This window comes from Phoxinus phoxinus (genome assembly GCF_949152265.1).
Source record: "Phoxinus phoxinus genome assembly, chromosome: 1".
NCBI lineage: Eukaryota > Metazoa > Chordata > Actinopteri > Cypriniformes > Leuciscidae > Phoxinus > Phoxinus phoxinus.
In genome coordinates, this window is record NC_136876.1 from 47,193,054 (window position 1) to 47,212,913 (window position 19,860).

General features: G+C 42.0%; 1 protein-coding gene across 1 annotated transcript in view; it reads right to left on the reverse strand.

The window, feature by feature from the left end:
• Window positions 1-19,860, reverse strand: part of LOC307003469 (NACHT, LRR and PYD domains-containing protein 3-like) — an 85,265-nt gene that overhangs the window by 39,581 nt on the left and 25,824 nt on the right. The window lies entirely within an intron of this gene.

Here is a 19,860-nt window from a genome sequence, read left to right on the forward strand (position 1 = left end):
AAAAGTGTACAGCAAAATCCCCAGTGTTAAATTAACACCCCTAAGTGTACATATGTGTCCACACTAGCAGTGTTGAAGTTAATCAGATTATTAAATTATGAATTAAGTGATGATTGACAAGTAGTGGTGACTCCTGATGTTAATGAACAGAATCACTGAAGGAAAGCAAAACAAGAACAGAAAGAAAGAGAGACACAACAAATACAACTGACTTCCAGCCATTGCACATTATTGCACTTATTGCTAAACAGTTTGACTGTTTATTCTCAATAAGAACTTTTTGTAGACGGATGAAAGAAATAGAGGTTTAGAAGTTAATTATCTATGGAAAGTTTAGTTTTAGTTTCACCATTATTGTGATCAGTGTTTGCTTTAGTTGGCCTCTTGATCCTAGACGTTTTAATATAATTTTTTCTCTGGCTGCTCCAACTTTGTGTTTTTTGTGTACATTTGTTATGGTTAATGTCCTGGTCACAATATACTTTGATGATGACTTTGTCATCATGTATTGGCCTGTTTTACTGTTGTCATTCAGTTAGTCTAAATCTCTTACTAAATGCTTGATTTGTAACTTTAGTATTGGTGATTGTAGCCCTGTGATTTTACTAGAGCTGCCCCCTAATAGTCGACCAAAATTGTATTAGTCCTTTATTCGCAGAAAAAAATTACTTGAAAAAGTGGTGAAATCACGCAGACTATAACAGACAGATCGTTAACATCCAAACATTCGCCTATCATTTATCAACCTCAAATATGGCTTATCACTTGAAACACGCAAGTAGCAGCACTTAACAAGTCTGCTCGCTCTAAAGTTAACCTAGACAAATGTGCGCTACTTTAGGCACATATCTTATTGTTTGTGTGGAGAGAGCTCTTAGTGCATGACAAACAGGCGCCAGCACGATCACTTGCATTTAACTTAAAATACTCCGTTATTATTGGTCATACAGATAAGAGTACTGTGAACTGTAAGGAGTCTACTCTTATTTGTGTAAACTCTCAATAACAACAAATGTTGTGCTTTGCTAAAATAATGGCGCTTTCTCTCGATTTGGTCTTAAACTTGAGTGCATCACATAAATTAACCGAAACTCAGCGTATACTTGCCTCACAGAAATGAGAAATATCTATAGAAAGCTTGAAATTTTGTCTATTATGTAATCCGCATGAAACGTGCATATAGGCGCGTCCACTATTGCAGAGATGACACAGAGTCAGCATCGTTGATTTAACACGGAGTACGAAATTCTCCTATGAAACTTTTGCATGTTAAAAAATAAATACGACCTCACGTTGTGTCAATCACGTTTACACAGTCTCCGAAAGTTTTGTTCGTCATAAAAAAAAAATTCGAATCTGGTTCGATTTTCGGAGCTGTTTTGCATCTGTAGCAAGCATTTTAGAGGTGTTTTGATAATTCAGAGCCACCAAATGACGAATACGAAAAAAAGCATGCAAAAATTTCAGACTCTGTGTGCAAGGACCTTTAATCTCTGCAGCCGGAAACACAGAAAACATTACCAATAAATTACTATTGAAATTAAATTGTTAAAATTATTAAAATTAAAATGTTTAGACATTCATAATAACATTCCTAATTATTACATTTGCTTTATGTTTGAATTTGTGTGCTGATTAGGCTATACGTATTATAAGCAATTAAAGGCACATTATCATGATTTATGGCTTATTAATATAAACGCGCGATTTAGTCAACTAATGGCTTAACCCTCTGGAGTCTAAGGTGTTTTTGGGGTCCTTGAGATGTTTTGACATGACCTGATATTTGTATTTTTTTCAGTTGCTTATAAACATATTAATGGCAAAGGTGTAATTACACTCTATTTAGCACGAACATGTCTATCATAATATGTGAGCAACATGCATGTACATGTTTGCATTTTTGAGAGAATATTATTTATGCGTGGTTATTCAAAAAACTCAAACTTAAATGTTCTGATATAAGACCACAAACGACAAACTTCACATATTCCCACAATACTTTTGACTAATGGATGTTGTCGGCTAAAGTGTTTACTTTAAAATGATCTGAAAATCATCCGGGCTAATCATTCACATTAAACAATAGATTGATTTAAATTTTGTAAGACACTTTTTGTTTGGAAAGGCAATATGCAGGTGGGCGTGAATGATCCAACAAGGTCATGAATAATGTCCTCATTCCCACCTGAGAGACAAAGAAGACCTGCTAATGCTGCATACTAATGAGCATTTCATAGGTGTCACTGAGCCACAAGATGCAAAGACAACACACATATACACACACACACATATATATATATACACACACACACACACACACACACACACATACATATATATATATATATATATATATATATATATATATATATATATATAACTACAGAATTGGTTCAGAGTTGGAAACATCTTGAAAAAAGTGTAGTTTTCCACAAACTGTATGCTTGCAAATTGTATAATATCCAAGGTAAACATTTCTAGTAATTGTGCAGTTAATTCTCATTCGTATTTTCAGAAAGTTTTGGATAGGCTATCCTCTCCCCAAATTTGTCACTAATAAAACACAAAAATAATTTAAAGACAAGGCTTATATTGATATTTTAAGATTTTGTTTGCACCTTGTAAATTAGGTTTTGATGTGGCAGTAAAAAAATTATAATCTATCCAAAACGAAATGTTGTCTTTCATATTTAGTCTGTAACATATTGTCTTTTATAGGCTAATATATATTAGGGCATAAATGTTAATTTGCAGTTTAATATGTTGCTTATCCAAAGACATTTTATTTCAACGTATTCAGTCGATTTTTACTCATCTCAGTAGGCACTATAGATAGTTTCATTCACACACAGACACGCGCGAGCTGGAGTAAACAACAGCATGTGCCGTTCATTCATTCAAACACAGAAACGCGATTCAAATTTAAACAGTCTTTTGCGGTTTGCAGACACCAGTTCATATCGCGATTAGAACAAAGCACTTACTGATGATCTGCTGCTGGATCCGTTGTTAGGCTACTCCAGCACGTTTGAGGTAAAATTTCCAGGATTATCACGATATTATTATTCCTCACAGCGAGTGTGTTGTCCAGCTGTTGTGGGCGTTGACTGGTTTGCATGTGTTGCTTCAGATCATCTGCGTTTGAATAGCGCGCGCTCTCGGTGGGCGTGTCACATTAGCAGATAATGAGCTGGCAGAAAGATAATGAGACCGGCTGATTTCTCGCTCTTTATATATAGATTACATAAACAGAGAATATTTCTTTTAGTTTTGAATTAGATAATTTAAAACTACACACTTAAATGATTATAGAGATATATAGCTCATGTCTGAGTGAATAGTATTCGCTGAGTTTTGTTTGAGTTTAGAGAAGTACTTTAGAAAAAAAGTTCACGGAGACGGAGAGGCAGAAAGCACTCCCTGTTTACTTTCTTTATTTTACAAAAGCACAATGTTTTATTTCGATTGTAAGTGGACACATAAAAAAGTAGACATTTAACAGCTTATTTTTTCATATTTTTTAAGGCTGTATGACCAAAACTGACGGAGTATTTTAGGTCTATTTTGCTGCTATGTAAAAAAAACGAGCAAAACGTGCCCGCGCGTTTGCCGACCTCAGGGGGTTAAATTAACTACTACTAGTCGACTAGAAAAGTCTTTAGTCAAGGCCAGCCCTAGATTTTACAGCTTGAGATCCAACTCTGCAATATGAACAATTTCAAAATTACCTTGTGCACAGACGCTATTGTTTAGACACACACAGACATCAGGAATCAGCATATGATTCTCAACAGCGGTGACAATAAACAAAAAACTGGCAAACAGATAAACTCTGAACATCACAAAACAAGCTACTAAAGCAATCACAACAAAACAACAGCAAAATAAAAGCAAACAGGAACCATTAATGAAAATTACAGGACAATTCAGCACAACCAATGCTTAGCCCCATTCACACAGCACTTTGAACCCGGCAAATTGCCGGCAAATTGCCGGAACGCCTTCTGTGTGAACGCAAACACGACCCGGGTTTACAGTTTTTTTCAGTCGCTAACAAGCGATTGTCCAGCCAGTTGTCACATTTTCAAAACTCTAAACACAATTATCACAGCATCGGTCTTTTGTGGCCATACCATTCACACATTTCATGTCGTTTTCACACAATATGCAGTCAGTGAACACATTTCCATAATGCTTACATTTTCTTAACAGACAAGCTATACCTCCCAACAAAACTATGGATTGTTTTTGTAGTATTTACGAATGTTAACACACAACATCCCACAATAGCAAAAACAATATTCCAAACCTTAGATACAGTATAAAAACCTCTGCTTCTGCAATGATCAGTTCAAAAACAATATATCTCAGCTGATAATAAACAAACAATTAAATAATTGACACAGAGCTGATTTATGTTGGGTAAATTGTGCCAACCACAGCTGATTTCAGTCTGGCTTAGACTGGCTTAGAGTGGCAGGGGCTATTTTTTTCTATTACATTGACACTTATACAGTAAAAGGAGGAGAAGGGAGAAGAGCAGGCCCAGTGAGAGGTGCAGTGAGCCAGTGGACCCTATAATACCGAGCGCATCCTTGCCTTTCTCAATGATCTCCACCAGCGCGTGAATGATGATGGTTCCAGAGCAGCGCCTGGTTCTCATTAAAACATGAGGACCTTTGTGATTACCTGGGACAATGTGGCTTTCCATCATTCTCAAGCAATAACAACATGGTTTGAAGTCCACCCAAGACTGGTAAGTCTCTTCCTTCCACCCTATTCACCTTTCCTCAACCCCATAGAGGAGTTCTTTTCTGCATGGAGGTGGACGGTTTATGACCATCAGCCACATGACCAGATGTCCCTCCTTGAAGCCATGGATGCTGGTGCAGGGACATCACAGTTCATGATTGCATCGCCTTGGATAATATCAGATGTGATGTTGATGGAAACATGTGGCCTAACCCTGACGATCGCAGAGATTAGATACAGTAATTTTGTGCTTTTTTAGTACAAAGTTTTTTGTTTTTTTTTTGTTCAGAATGCTCTTGTGTGTTTCATGGATATTTTGTTCATTGTAAGCAATACTGTAAAACTTTTTCTGTTCTATCAAACCGTGTTTCTACTGTACCTCCTGTAGTAAACAGTAAATGATTTGCTTTTACTGGAATGCTTTTGAATGTGAACATTACTACATGTGGACATACAGTTCCCAACCAAGAAACATAAAAGTCTATGCAGTTTTTGTAATGTCAACAATAGCCAGTATTTTTAAACGTGGTGTACTTTGTTTGACTGCATGTACCTTGTGAAGTGAAAACAAGTGTTATTCTTTGACAGAATAATTTCATTTTGAGTCAGATTTTCAGTGTTTTGGTAAAGTTAGTGTGTGCAGAGAAAGATGTGTTCTATTTTGAAATGAAGAGTTAGTATATATTTAACAAAATGTGTTTTTGAGAAGAAAATTATCCATTTGGCCAATTGTGTTTTGTAGGTGTGAGTCTGTGTTAAGAGTTTAGAAAAATTATCTGAAGTATGGTTAAGCGCTTGTTAGCGATTGAAAAAAACTGTAATGCCCGGATCGATGCCGGGTTGGGGACCTAGTAACATTGCCGTGTTCAGACCCGGAACGCGCACTGTGTGAACAAAAGCCAGGACAAATGCCGTAAGGGGTGTGTCGTAGTGATGATGTCGTAGTGCTGCCGCCACTGATCTTCGTTGAAGTTTTCCAGGACATTTGACCAAAACACAGCCCCTTGAGGTCTTCGTACCATCCACAGTCTTCTCTTCGAAACACCCAGTTGCATGAGCCGTGTACAAAGAACTGTAGCTTTTAGCATCCGATGGCGTCTCCGTGCTTTACGTCTCGCGGCTTCATTTTCTTTCATACTCTCCGCCAATTTAACTTCCAGCGTATTCCGTATCGAATTAACACGTTGAAAAGAACTCAAAATCGAAAATAAAAATGTGATTTGACCACGAAACATGTTGTACATAAACAACAAAGTGTGAACAGCAACATCTAATGCCTGATCAGCTGCCATGTTGTTCAAAGCAATGCAAACACTTCCGCTTTTCGACGCGTACCTTATATGTCACATCATAACGTCACGCGTCTATCCGGGACATACCCGGGTTGTGTGTGAACGCGCTCTCTGATTCCGGCAAATCACTGGCAGTGTGAATGAACCATTTTCAAACGAACCCGGGTCAAATCCCGGGTCACTTTATCCGTGTATTTTCCGGAATCTCTGTGTGAAAGGGGCTCATGATGGGAGCCACGGATGAGGTTTGATTGGTGGCTTACATCATACACTGCAACATGAATAATTTTGTTTGATTGTCTCCATTCTTGAGGTTCATATGCAGATTATTGATGTCTGTGTGTGTTTTTCAAAAACTTCAGTTTATAAAAGCACTGCTGGATCTCAAGGTACAACAAATAATTTGTGCAGTGTGAACTCTGCATAAGGGGTGTTAATTTAACACTGGGGATTTAGCTATATGGTCATCAATAAGTGGACCAACGTCCATATCTAGAGATCTATATTGAGAGTCTATCTTTTTTTATGCTCACAGTTCAGGTTTCTCAAAAAAATTCACATATAATAAAATAAGAAAACTTCAAAACTTCAGACAAGACAGTTCACTGGTACATCAAGCTCATGAGAACAATGTCACAGTGCTTCGTTGATACAGACTGAACCGTACTCTAGGGTGTGAAGCAGCACTAGACTGCAGACATTTAGTGTGGTATTTCTTGCAGCTGAACAGTAGGTTTGTTCTGTGTTCTGCATGACAAAGACTTTTTTCACAATGAATTAATTAAAGGATTATAGGAAAATTAAAGAATAGGTATTTATTTTAAAATATATGTGTGTTTAAAATTGTATTTAAATTGTATTTTATGTAAAATAGCATTACATTCATAACATTCTACATTAGATGGTGATTTTGTCTTGTGTTTGTTATTTTATGTCAGATATGGGTTGCAGCAGATTTTTTAACCCTCTGGGGTCTAAGGTGTTTTAGGGGTCGTTGAGATGTTTTGACATGCCCTGACATTTGTGCTTTTTTCAGTTGCTTATAAACATATTAATGGCAAAGGTGTAATTGCACTATATTTAGCACAAACAGGGATACAATAATATGTGAGCAACATGTATGCACATGTTTGTATTTTTGAGAGAATAATGTTTATGCATGGTTATTGAATAAACTAAAACTTAAAGTTTCTGAAATAAGGCCTCAAAACACATACTAAATATGTGTCCATGAGACTTTTGACTAATGGATGTTGTCGCCTACAGTTTTTGCTTCAAAATGATCTGAAAATCATCCTGCCTAATAATTCACATAAAACAATACATTACTTTAAACTTTGTAAGACACGTTTTGTTTGGAAAGGCAAAATGCGTGGAGGCGTGAATGATCATGCATAATGCTCTGATTCACACCTGACAAGACTTAGGCCCTGTCCCAAATGGCGCACTTCATGGACTTAAATTGTGGACTTCATGGACTTAAATTGCGCGTGCTCGCTGAGTCTACGAGTCCGTAGGCCGTCCCAATCCTCATTTTAACGCTCTGAAGTGTGCTCAGCAGCGTCCCCTTTGTACCCTTGAAGCGGTCTTCCGCGAAGCCCTCATGGATGCAGGCTTCACGCACTTTAACTACCCAGGAATCCTTGCAAAAGGCAAATCAGACAACGGATGGGAGGAGCTTTCGCTCACGGACATTTGTTAACATGGCTGAGAAGAAAATATTTAAGTGTAAATATCATTATGGTTTGTATGACCTAGGTGTACATTTTACCAGTTGTTACCTACAGTTTATACAAACAGTATGGTCCTCAACCAGTGGTTAATGTCTCAAACATAAATATAAATATATATTTATATTTAATATAAACATAAATAGCTTGCTGAATAATAGGCTACGATCGCATTATGATTCATTAAATAAATAGAACCGAATGTCAGGGCTTTACTGAGTCATATGTAAATGTAGAAATATAATATTTAAACAACAACCAGACCGTCTTCCTATTTCCGGCGTGACGATCGAGTCTGTCCCAAAAATACCTCTCAATGCGCCCTCGTGCACTCGCGCCAAGGGCCCTATAGGTCTGCACATGACGCCACCAAAGTGTGGACTCTGAGGAAGTCCACAAGTCCGGAGTGTGCCATTTTGGACAGGGCCAATGACTTGCACAATGAGCTGCATAATGAGCCTTTCATTCATGTCACTGGGTACCACAAGCAAGAATGGGAGGACTTATTTTGTATGCATGCAAATTGTATAATATCCAAGGAAACATTTCTAGTAACTATGCAGTTAATTCTCATACTGTATTATCAGAATGTTTTGGAATATATCCTCTCCCCAAATGTGTCACTAATAAAAAACAATAATACATAATTTAATGAGAAGGCTTATACTGACCTATTAAGATGTTGCTTACATCTACCTTTTAAATATAGTTTTTGCTATTTTATTAAAAAGTTTTCACATTCATCAACAACAATTAAAATGTTAAAAATATTTCAAATGTAATCTTTCTTTGTAAAAAGTATAAATTTTATCATACGCATTTCAAAGTTAATGATTAATTAGTTTGAATATTGGAAAAAACACTATAATAAAATCTTATTTGATAATTAAATATACCTACTTTATTTTTGACAAAACATCACATACTATATATTTAACATGAGCAGAAATTGGCGAACAAAAGCATATTTGATGTGACCGTAGTCTTTTTTACAGTCAAAACTTTATAATCTATCCAAAACTAATCAACGAAATATTGTCTAAACATTAGCATATAAATGTTAATTTGCAGTTTAATAAGTTGCTTATACGGCACAGATGCAAGCTGTTCTGTAGTAAACAATAGCACGCATCTGTGCAATTCATTCATCACACAGACACGCAATTCATATTTAAACAGTCTTTTTGCGGTTTGCAGACACTATTGCATGTCGCGATTAGAACAAAGCACTTAAGAATAAAGAACTTACTATTCCACCTCAGCTGGATCCATTGCTCCTCTAAGTAAAACTAAACCAGCACTTCCCAGGATTATTATTACGATAGTATTATTCCTCACAGCGTCGTAAAGTACATGAGTCCGATTAAACTTGATGCGTTTAATTTTATGGGTGTTTGCATCGATTGCCTCAGATAATTTGCGTTTGGATAGCGCGCGCTCTCCGTGGGCGTGGTCACATTAGCATTTAATGAGCTATAATGAGCTAAAATGAGAACGACTGACATCTCTCTCTTTTCATACAGATTACATAAATTGAGAATATTTGTTTTTTATATAAATTACTTCATTTAAAAGAAGATAATTAAAGCTTTATGCCTGTGTGCCTGTATGCCTGTGTATTCGCTTAGTTTCAGTTCATTTTCGGACGCGTTTTAGAATGGACTTCACTGACAAAGAGAAGGCAGAACTCGCATCATGTTTATTTTTCTTTATTTGGCAAAAAGCACAACACTTTGTTTTTATTGTGAGTATGCACAAAAAATAGACACTTAACAGAATCGAATGATGTATAACACTTATATGTAAGATCAAAATCAACAGAGTATTTTGAGTCCAGGGGGTTAAATGCTCTTCAGTTTTTCTTATTTGTTAACAACTGAACTAAAATGTTTAAATTACTTTTTTATATTTCATATTTTACAACAGGCTGTTTTGTGTTTCTCCACTTCCTGTCGGTTTTTCAAAATATCTTTTTTGAAAGATATGGCAATTCCAAGAATTTTATGGAGGTAAGTAACACAGGTAAGTACATTGACTTTTAATATCACGTCATGTCTACACTGGATGCGACAAATCGAACCTTCCAAATTAATTTGTCCAGGTCAGAAGTACCGCGATCTCTTAGAGTTCATCAGAAACAGAACGAGGTATCGGTTTACTGTCAGGGAATTGTTGTCACACCTCATCCAGTGAAAACAGCATAACTGGTTATAATGGGTTTGATTGTCTTTGTTGCATTGTTTGTAGTAAACTTCAAAACAGTATTTAATAATTTTAAGATGCCAAGTGTATCATTGTTTGAGTGTTGCTAATAAAATCAGTAGATAATAGGATGAGGGGGGAAACTGAAAAGGTCTGAATCAATTCACAAAATTCAAAAATTGATTTTCTAAATGTTTGTTAACAACATGATGTTGTTGGAACAAAGGCGGCAGCAGTGCAGCACCAGGACAGTTTAGAGAGCACATGGACTTGCAACGGAAGAAGCATTTTGAATGAAGCTTACTTGACAACAGGAGTTGCTATATCAATATCTTAAAGGTCACCTATAATGATATTTTAAAGTTTCCTAATGTTGTTTTGGAGTCTCCTACAACAGGTTTACATGCATCAAAAGTAAAAAAACTGTTTCATTTTCTCATAATATACATTTGCACATCACCAGATTTTCAATGATTCTCAAACGACTCCCCAAATGAATCAATCTCTCTAAATCCCTCCTTTCCGTGAGCTACTCTGCTCTGATTGGCCAGACAGCTCAGTCTGCTGTGATTGGTTTACGGCGTACAGCACACGTTGAAAACAAAAACAGCTCTGCGTGTCCTGAGGCTTCCTACACCGTAAACTAAACACAGTAACAAACAATGACATCGATTTTACCATATCAATCCGAGCGCGAGTCCGATGATGAAACACCAGAAGAACTAGTTATTCAACCCGAACCTCCATCGCAAGGACGACTCGAGCAGGATGTTTCAGTGACTCACTACTCGGTTTGAGGTAACGTTACATTATGATATGTTGCAATTCCTCAAAATCAGCATTAACAAGTGCATGTCCATCAACCGATTATATTACTTGTACCAATTTATTTACCGAGTATGTTTCTAATATATTGCGGTGAACACGTGGAAACTTTATCAATAACAGTGCATGTGTGCAATGTTACGTTAGCCGAGCTCTAGCGTGAATGACTGATGTAACATAAACATTGGTAAAACAAATCTGGCTCTATGCTAAATCTTTTCTCAAACTAGAGAGAACGACAGACAATCTGCATTAATAGACAGAGTTTTATGTAATAGTGGCAGCTGATTAGCAGAAGTATTTCAGTAAAACAGTGATAACATGAGTGACCCAGTTAGCAGGAGACCTACACAATGTAAAACTCAAAACTAGTATTTTGAACACCGTCTTTCAAGAGCAAGCGGTTTGCGAATCCTGCATTGAACTCGGATATTTGAGAAGCAGTCGTCAGTAAAATAAAGGTAATAGGAATAGTTTAAGATTATACTACTGTAGTATCATGGTAAAGATACATTTTAACCACAGATTCTTCACATGCTCGTCCTTGGGCAGTGGGAAAAAAAAGTATTTACCGTCACATTGTAGAGCACAGCGTCTCCTCGACATGATGCTGTCCAGTATCCACAGGAATCAGCTGCCGGTTTGAGGTTTAAGTTTCCCTGGTGAATGCGCACGCAATAAGTGGGCGGGCCAATGTATTCGTCTTGACGTCACAACGAAAGGGCTTATGACTCATTTGAAAAACAATTAATTTCACTGTCTCAGAGTCGACTCTTACTTTTGAAAGACAATAACTTTATATACGGTGCATTTTCAGATTTAAAGCTTTGCAGGATGTTTTCTTTCACTTAGAGCTATATTACAAACTACATGAAAGGTAATTTTAAAATATCCATAATACTTATATATATATAATCCATAATACTTATATTATATAAATATTTAACGAATATTAAATGGTCATGAATAATGTATAGTTACCGGCACACATCAAGCCTTTCTTGCAATCTTGCCACCTCTTATGTATTGAGGTACTTTTTACACCCGAGAAGAGCTCTTAACGTGGACACGCATATAGTTGATGTGGTACCGGACAATACCTGTTTGTAAAAGCGAATAAACATATCCTGTATCAGAGACTAAATCACTAAATATCAAGAATGCAACAGTGTGTATTATATGTGTCTAACTCAGCCATCAGAAGCAGCTGATAAACTGATTTGATTAGATTTGACATCGCTCACATAAAACAATCACATTTCAAGTTATGCAAAAGACATGCGTTAGCTCACAGTGGTAGTGGCAGTGTCTCAGTCTCCACCAGGCTAGAGTATAATAATAATGCGGTTACAAGGTGTGTATAATTTAAACCATTTTATTAAATAACTCCCGAACAATCAGCACTGACAGTAGCTGCTGTTTAGTTTGCATACTGCAGCTCTACTTTTACCCTCTTCTCTTTTCTCTTCATTAAAGCTCCAGAAATCTATTTAAAAGCTAAATAAGCCCCTTAAAAATTAAATATAATAAGCAGACATGGTAAAACTGTGCCATGGGTACAACTATAAACAATATAACTAGTATTACCCATTTCCTACTAAATTTATTTAAAATGAATAAATATAAAATATTTAGATATTATACATTGATTGAAGTAAAACTGACATAAAATAGAAAAATAATAATTCAACAAAACTTTAATTAAAGTTGTATGTAATATCAATCAATGAGAGGCACAGGTTCTCTATCAGTCGGTCACTACGACGTATGTCATGACCGACAAATAGGAATCTCGCTAGAGAGCCTCTTCGAGTGAAACTAACTCTGCCTCGCAGTGCAGGTATATATGAGCAGCAGTTGCGATTGCACTTCAGCTTTTTGCTTCGGAGCCAACCGATGCAGTTTAATCTATCTAATCTTGAGTGATCAAACAACGAGCAAGCTCTTCATGAAGATCTCTCGTGTCTGGTGCGGGCGATACAGCGCGGCAGCGGGGTCGACTTTATTTTCTCTTTTATTTTTGTTTTTGTGTTACTGAGCAAAACAAAAAAGCTGTTTTCACAGCTGGTAACGGTGCGCCAATAGCTTTAAATAGCCGTTCTTACGGCTGGTAAGACCGCCGTGAAGAGAGACAGCGCACGACAGGTTGCACATTCCTGTCTGTGTCCGCTGCGACCGTTCCCCTGCGTGCTTCAGTACCAAGAAGAGCATTCACCTGAAAGAGCTTACATGGGTGTGAGTTGCGTCTTTCTAAAGATGACATTCCACCCGTGTGTTTCTGGATGCGGTCGTTTCCTGTCCTCACTGACGGCCACGATCACGGTCTCGCATGCCTGGGAAACATGTAAGACTGTGTTCGTGGGTGGTTCATGTTTTCACGGGAACATGACCACGTCAGCACGCCGGTTGACTCTGCTTTCTCCAGAAAGCTTGAGTCCCCTCTGTTGTTGGCCAGCCGCTGCTTGTGTGTGAAAGCACAGCTGCAGGTCTGCTCGACACTCTGGGACACTGGCGTGCCGTGTGCCGTTGAGCTGCAGCGCGGGTTGTCACGGCGACCCAGCGCTCGCTCGGCGCTCTAGATGCGCGGTCCCCATGTCTATTCTCCGTTGTAGCGCCCTCCCTGGTGGCCACCAGGAGAGGTCTACTTCAGAAGAATAGCTTGGGTGATCCTGAGAGCTGAGGGCTTCTCCTTCGGGGAACCAACCCCCTAGGGCCCCTCCCTCTCTAGCGCATCACAAGCTGTGCAGCTTCTGGATGGGATTGCTGGTCCTTCAAAAAAAAAAAAAAAAAAAAAGATGGAGGAACCTAGCGTTTCATTCAAGGCTCCAGCTGAGGGTAGATGTCGATTGCTACATCGGAGAGAGGGGCTGTTTCGTTCTGGAAATGAGGATGAAGCAAAGTTCCCACTGTAATAGTGTGTGTGCTTATGCTGAATCAGGTTATTTCAGCTTATCATGACCACATAGATGGCAAAACAGTTGGAAAGCACGACCTGGTCGTCAGGTTCCTTAGGTGGGCGAGACGATTAAATCCTCCTCGAACCCCCTCCATACCCTCTTGGGACCTTTCCCTGGTGCTTCGAGCACTTCAGGATGCTCCCTTTGAGCCGTTGCAGTCAGCAGACTTAAAGCTTCTCTCCATGAAGACTTTGCTGCTGGTTGCACTGGCCTCTGTCAAGAGGGTAGGGGACCTGCAGGCATTTTCGGTCGACGAAATGTGCCTAGAGTTAGGGCCGGGTAACAACCATGTTGTACTGAGACCCCGGCCTGGCTATGTGCCAAAGGTTCCTACCACTTCCTTCAGGGACCAGGTAGTGAACCTGCAAGTGCTGCCCCTGGAGGAGGTAGACCCAGCCATGGCTTTGCTCTGTCCCGTTCGCGCTCTGCGTATGTACGTGGACAGAACTCAAAGCGTCAGGACCTCAGACCAGCTTTTGTCTGTTACGGAGGCCAGCAGAAGGGAAAGGCTGTCTCCAAGCAGAGGATGGACAACTGGATAGTGGATGCCATCGCCTTGGCTTACCAAGCTCAAGGCGTGCCCTGCCCGCTCGGGTTGCATGCACACTCTAAGAGAGGCGTTGCATCCTCCTGGGCGCTGGCATGTGGCTCCTCGCTAACAGATATCTGTAGAGGTGTGGGCTGGGCGACACCTAACACGTTCTTAACTCCTTGAGAATGTGGCTTCCGCAGCGTTCCCCTCCTTCAGTTCGGGCACGCTTTCCCAGTGTTATCCAATAATCTCACTGTATGGGTTATCACGGAACAACAGTGACAGGTTCACTCTGTGTAAGCCTCCTCCTATCATCCTTCCAGGCAAGAAGGTGTAGAGGCTTTCACAGGGCGCTGGATGGGGTGCAGCAGCTGTGGCGCTTTGGTAGGGATTCCTATTTGTCAGTCACGACATACGTCGTAGTGACCGACTGATAGGGAACGTCTCGGTTACGTATGTAACCCTCGTTCCCTGAAGGAGGGAACGGAGACGTATGTCCCGCCGGTAGTGATGGGAACCGAGAACCGATTCTTCTTCAGAACCGGTGCCCAGTGAATCGATTCCTTGGAACCGTTAGCATGCCTGCGTATCGATTCCGCGTATCGGTTCCGCTCGTTGCAAATGTGTCATGACGTCACACACGCGCTGCGTTGTTTTGATTCAGAACGCGGCAAACATGGCAGAGGCAGAAGTTCGACGCAGAAGTATAATGAGGCCTTTAACGGGACGCCACGTTGCTTTCCGACCAGCCACCGCGTGCCGTCTCACACACATTCACTCGCACACATACGCACTCACTGCACACACACACACTCGCGCTCACTCATAAGCGCACATACACACTCTCTCGCGCTCACACACGCACTCTCTCGCGCTCACTCACTCACACACACACACACAAACGCACACGTGCTCACTCACACACTATCTCGCGCTCACTCACACACGCGCGCGCACACACTCTCGCTCACTCACTCTCGCTCACTCACTAGCGCACACACGTTTTGTTTCAGGTTGAATCCAAATGAGCACTGTTAATATTCCAAAAGGCACTTGCTCTTCCTTGACTGGTTTCAGTCTGTGTTTTTCGTTTTTATGGCACATAAATGGCAGTTTTTTTTGTTTGTTTTTTTGTCTGGACCAATGAATGTGAAGGCACTAAGGCACTCTTCTTGATAATCTTTCAAGGCACACACTAGCGTACCATGGCATACTGGTTGAGAAACACTGCGGCTATAGGTCCCTGGACTTTCCTTTGAGAAGTAGCTCACCTACTTTTAGGTTTGTTCTGAGGTTGCTACACATACTTTGTGTATATGTGCTCTGTGCTGTGTCTTCTGATCAGATATTAAAGCGAGTTAATACAAACAAACAAATTTGTTCTTATTCCCTCACCCAATGGGAATCGATAAGAGAATCGATAAGGAATCGGATCGATAAGCAATATCGATAATGGAATCGGAATCGTTAAATCCTTATCAATTCCCATCCCTACCCGCCGGGGCAGCCAGCTTATCGGCTTGGCTCCTCAGCAAAAAACTGAAGTGCAATCGCAACTGCTGCTCATATATACCCGCACTGCGAGGCTGAGCAGCTGATGCAAATGATTGCACGCCAATGTGTATTGGCTCGTTTAGTTTCACTCGAAGTAGATCGGCTCTCTAGCGAGATTCCTATTTGTCGGTCACGACATCCTTCAGGGAACGAGGGTTACATATGTAACCGAGACGTTTTTTTATATATAAAAAATATTGTAATTGAATTGTGACCCCAAGAATCGGTTTGAATCGAATCATGAGAATACAAGTTTCCCAGCCCAGAAGACATTCGGTTTCAACTTCTTGAAGCATTGGGGTCTGTCTCGGGCTAACACACAAAACACTTAAACACGCACCACTAGATTGTTGAACAGTTTTTACCCAAAGGCTATCGCTACACTGAACACTACCATGAAATCAACCAGCTAACTGGGATTGTGCAATAAACCATCTATTTATGTTTACAGAATATGTTGAATAGTGTGAGTGTTGGATGTGTGCGTGGAAGTGAAATTATTGATATAGTTTTATTTTTTTAACTTATTGCTTGAGATCCATCCTCACTTTGTGCAAATGGAATTTCGTTGTACTTGTCACAGGTCGGGGGGGTCAAGCCAGACTGCACCCACCCTTGAAACCCAGGATCACCTCGAGGAGCGTACCAGGAAAACCAGACAGACGCGAGAGTAAAAATTTACAAGGTTTATTTTGTTAAAATTAATTAAAAGTCTCAATGTTGGTTCTGTGTCTCCCAACCAGAACGGGATCGGACCGCGGACGCCGGGAAGGCGTGGAGTTCCCTTCGGCAGCTCGTGCCTGTGCGTGGCCGGTCGGGGAAAAGAGGAGTCGGCCACCCGTCCACTGAGTGGGGGAGTATCCTGGTAAGTAGAACTTGTAGCTGCTTTAGTCAAGACGATGCAAGGAATATTTCTTATGTCCACCTCTTTTCACAGCGACATCACATACGGCGTGGGCCAGGAGGATCCTTCAATCTGCACAGCAGAGTAAGTAGTTCAACAACAGGTATATGTTCTTGGAATGAGTGATGGGGCTTACGGCTGGAAGATGCTTCGGTCCAGACGAGACAAGGAATAACTCTGGTGTCCACCTCTCTTCACAGCGACATCACATACGGCGCTTGGCCAGGAGGATCCTTCAATCTGCACAGCAGAGTAAGTAGTTCAACAACAGGTATATGTTCTTAGAACGAGTGAGGGGGCTTACGGCTGGAAGATGCTTCGGTCCAGACGAGGAAAGGAATAACTATGGTGTCCACCTCTCTTCACAGCGGCATCACATACGGCGCTTGGCCAGGAGGATCCTTCAATCTGCACAGCAGAGTAAGTAGTTCAACAACAGGTATATGTTCTTAGAACGAGTGAGGGGGCTTACGGCTGGAAGATGCTTCGGTCCAGACGAGGAAAGGAATAACTATGGTGTCCACCTCTCTTCACAGCGGCATCACATACGGCGCTTGGCCAGGAGGATCCTTCAATCTGCACAGCAGAGTAAGTAGTTCAACAACAGGTATATGTTCTTAGAACGAGTGAGGGGCTTACGGCTGGAAGGTGCTTCGGTCCAGACGAAACAAGGAATAACTCTGGTGCCCACCTCTCTTCACAGCGACATCACATACAGCGCTTGTCTAGGAGGATCCTTCAATCTGCACAGCAGGGTAAGTTAACACATGTACACACAATCGTCCAGCAGGTAAGGAGAATCTTCACACTGAACGCCTGGGTTGTTTTTGTTACGGTGACAGTGGTGGGCTTTCGAGATGGTGAGCATACGGCATTAACTCTGCATATATTCCCCACACCCTGTAACTTCACTTCAAGCAATTTCTTGTGTAAACACACCACTTCAGACACTGCATATCCACTCGTAGTGAAAATAGAGCCAGCACTCACCCAACGATTGCTCCTTCCACTGACAGGCTGGATCGAGTCCCACCCAATAGCGAAAGAGTGAGAATACCTCCTCACTGACCCGGGGACCAAGCGTTTCCTTGCCCACACTCGGAGGAGAAGACGAGAGTTCAACGGATCCCTTAATCCATACACTCTCCGGTGACACAACCCTCGTGATCAATCCACTTCACAACGTTATATCAATCTCAGTGCAGGTACATGCTTTCAATCAAATTCCACGATCATATTACTTATCTTCCCTCAGATGATAATGGCGCGGCTTGGTCTGCACTTGGTCCTCGTAACTCACTCTCTTTCCGTCCTCAGTATCTCCACTCGATCGCTGTTATATCTGCCGCACAGCCGAACGGCCAAACCCCACAATAATCCTCAGATACCTTCGCACGCCAGCCCAAACGTCAAAAGGGATCCACTTCTCTCAGGGGAACACAGTCAAAGGAGAGGACAACCAGGAAGAACGACCGGGAGAACGAACAACCCGTGGGAATCACCCCGTGAGAATCACCAACTTCCTGGTCTCTGAACTTCCTTTTTATATGGTTCCGTTGTCGGTTACTACCGTCACCTGGGCACCCCATAGATAATCTTTAAACTTCTCGCTAAGTGCCCATTTCAGCGCCAGCAGTTCCAGCTTGAAGGAGCTGTAGTTGGCGTCATTCCTCTCGGCTGGATGAAGGCTCCGGCTTGCGTAGGCTACGACCCGCTCTACGCCGTCTTGTTGCTGGGCCAACACGGCCCCTAAGCCCAGGTTGCTGGCGTCCGTGTACAGGACAAAGGGCTTGGAAAAGTCGGCATACGCCAGAATCGGTGCCTGTAGCAACTCTTGTTTCAGTCGCTGGAACGCAGCCTCACACTCGGGGCTCCACAGGATAGACGGTGATCCACGACCTTGGGGGCGTCCTGTCCCAGCCAGCAACTGATTTAGGGGCTTTGCGATCTTGGAGAAGTCCTTGATAAAGCGACGGTAGTACCCCACGAAGCCCAGGAATGACCGGACCTGCTTCACCGTCTGCGGGGCAGCCCACTCTCGCACCGCCGACACCTTCTCCGGGTCGACCGAAACTCCCGCCGCACCCACACAATGTCCCAAGAATTTGACTTCCCGCCGTAACAGATGACATTTGTCCGGCTGGAGCTTCAGCCCATATTTCTCCATGGCCCTGAAGACCTGCTCCAGGTGTTGTAAGTGGGAGTCGAAATCTGGGGAATAGACAATCACATCGTCCAGGTATACCAAAGCGGACTCCATCAGCTGGCCTCCCAGGCACCGCTGCATCAGCCTCTGGAAGGTGGCAGGAGCGTTGCAGAGGCCGAAAGGCATCCGGTCCCATTCAAAGAGACCGAACGGGGTGGTAAAGGCGGTCTTCTCCCGGTCCGCCTCGGCCACTTGCACCTGCCAGTAGCCACTTGCCAAGTCCAGCGTAGAGTACCATGCCGAGCGTGTCAAGCCAGCCAGGGAGTCCTCGATCCGGGGTAGGGGGAACGCGTCCTTCTTAGTGACCAGGTTCAGCTTACGGTAGTCAACGCAGAACCTCCATGCGCCCGTCTTCTTTTGCACCAACACGATGGGAGCTGCCCACGGGCTGCTGCTCTCTCTGACCACCCCTCGATCGAGCATACCCTGTAGCAGTGTGCGGACCTCTGTATACAGGGTAGGTGGAACGGGTCGATACCTTTCTCTACTGGGCTCTGCCTCTCCGGTGGGGATCCGATGTTGCACGACGTTGGTGCAGCCGTAGTCCTCTACGTGTGCCGAGAAGACATGTTGCCACTTGCTCAGCAGATCCCGCAGCTTCCTGGCCTGTGCAGGTCCCAGCTCCTCCCCTTGCAGGGAATTTCCCTTCAAGTGGCCGGGCACCTCCTCTCCTAGACTCTGGGGCGACGAGCTCGCTTGGGTAAGGGCCACTTCCACCACCGCAGGGTATACTTGGCGAAAGCTCACATCCTTGTCCTCCCGCACCTGATGGGGTTCTACCGGCGTCACCTTGACCAGCCGCTGGTGTTTGTATAAGTGCACGACATGGGGCGTCCCGTTCCGAACTCTCACCGGGATCCGTCCTCTTCGTGCCACGGCCAAACCTCTGGCGACTTCTACCTG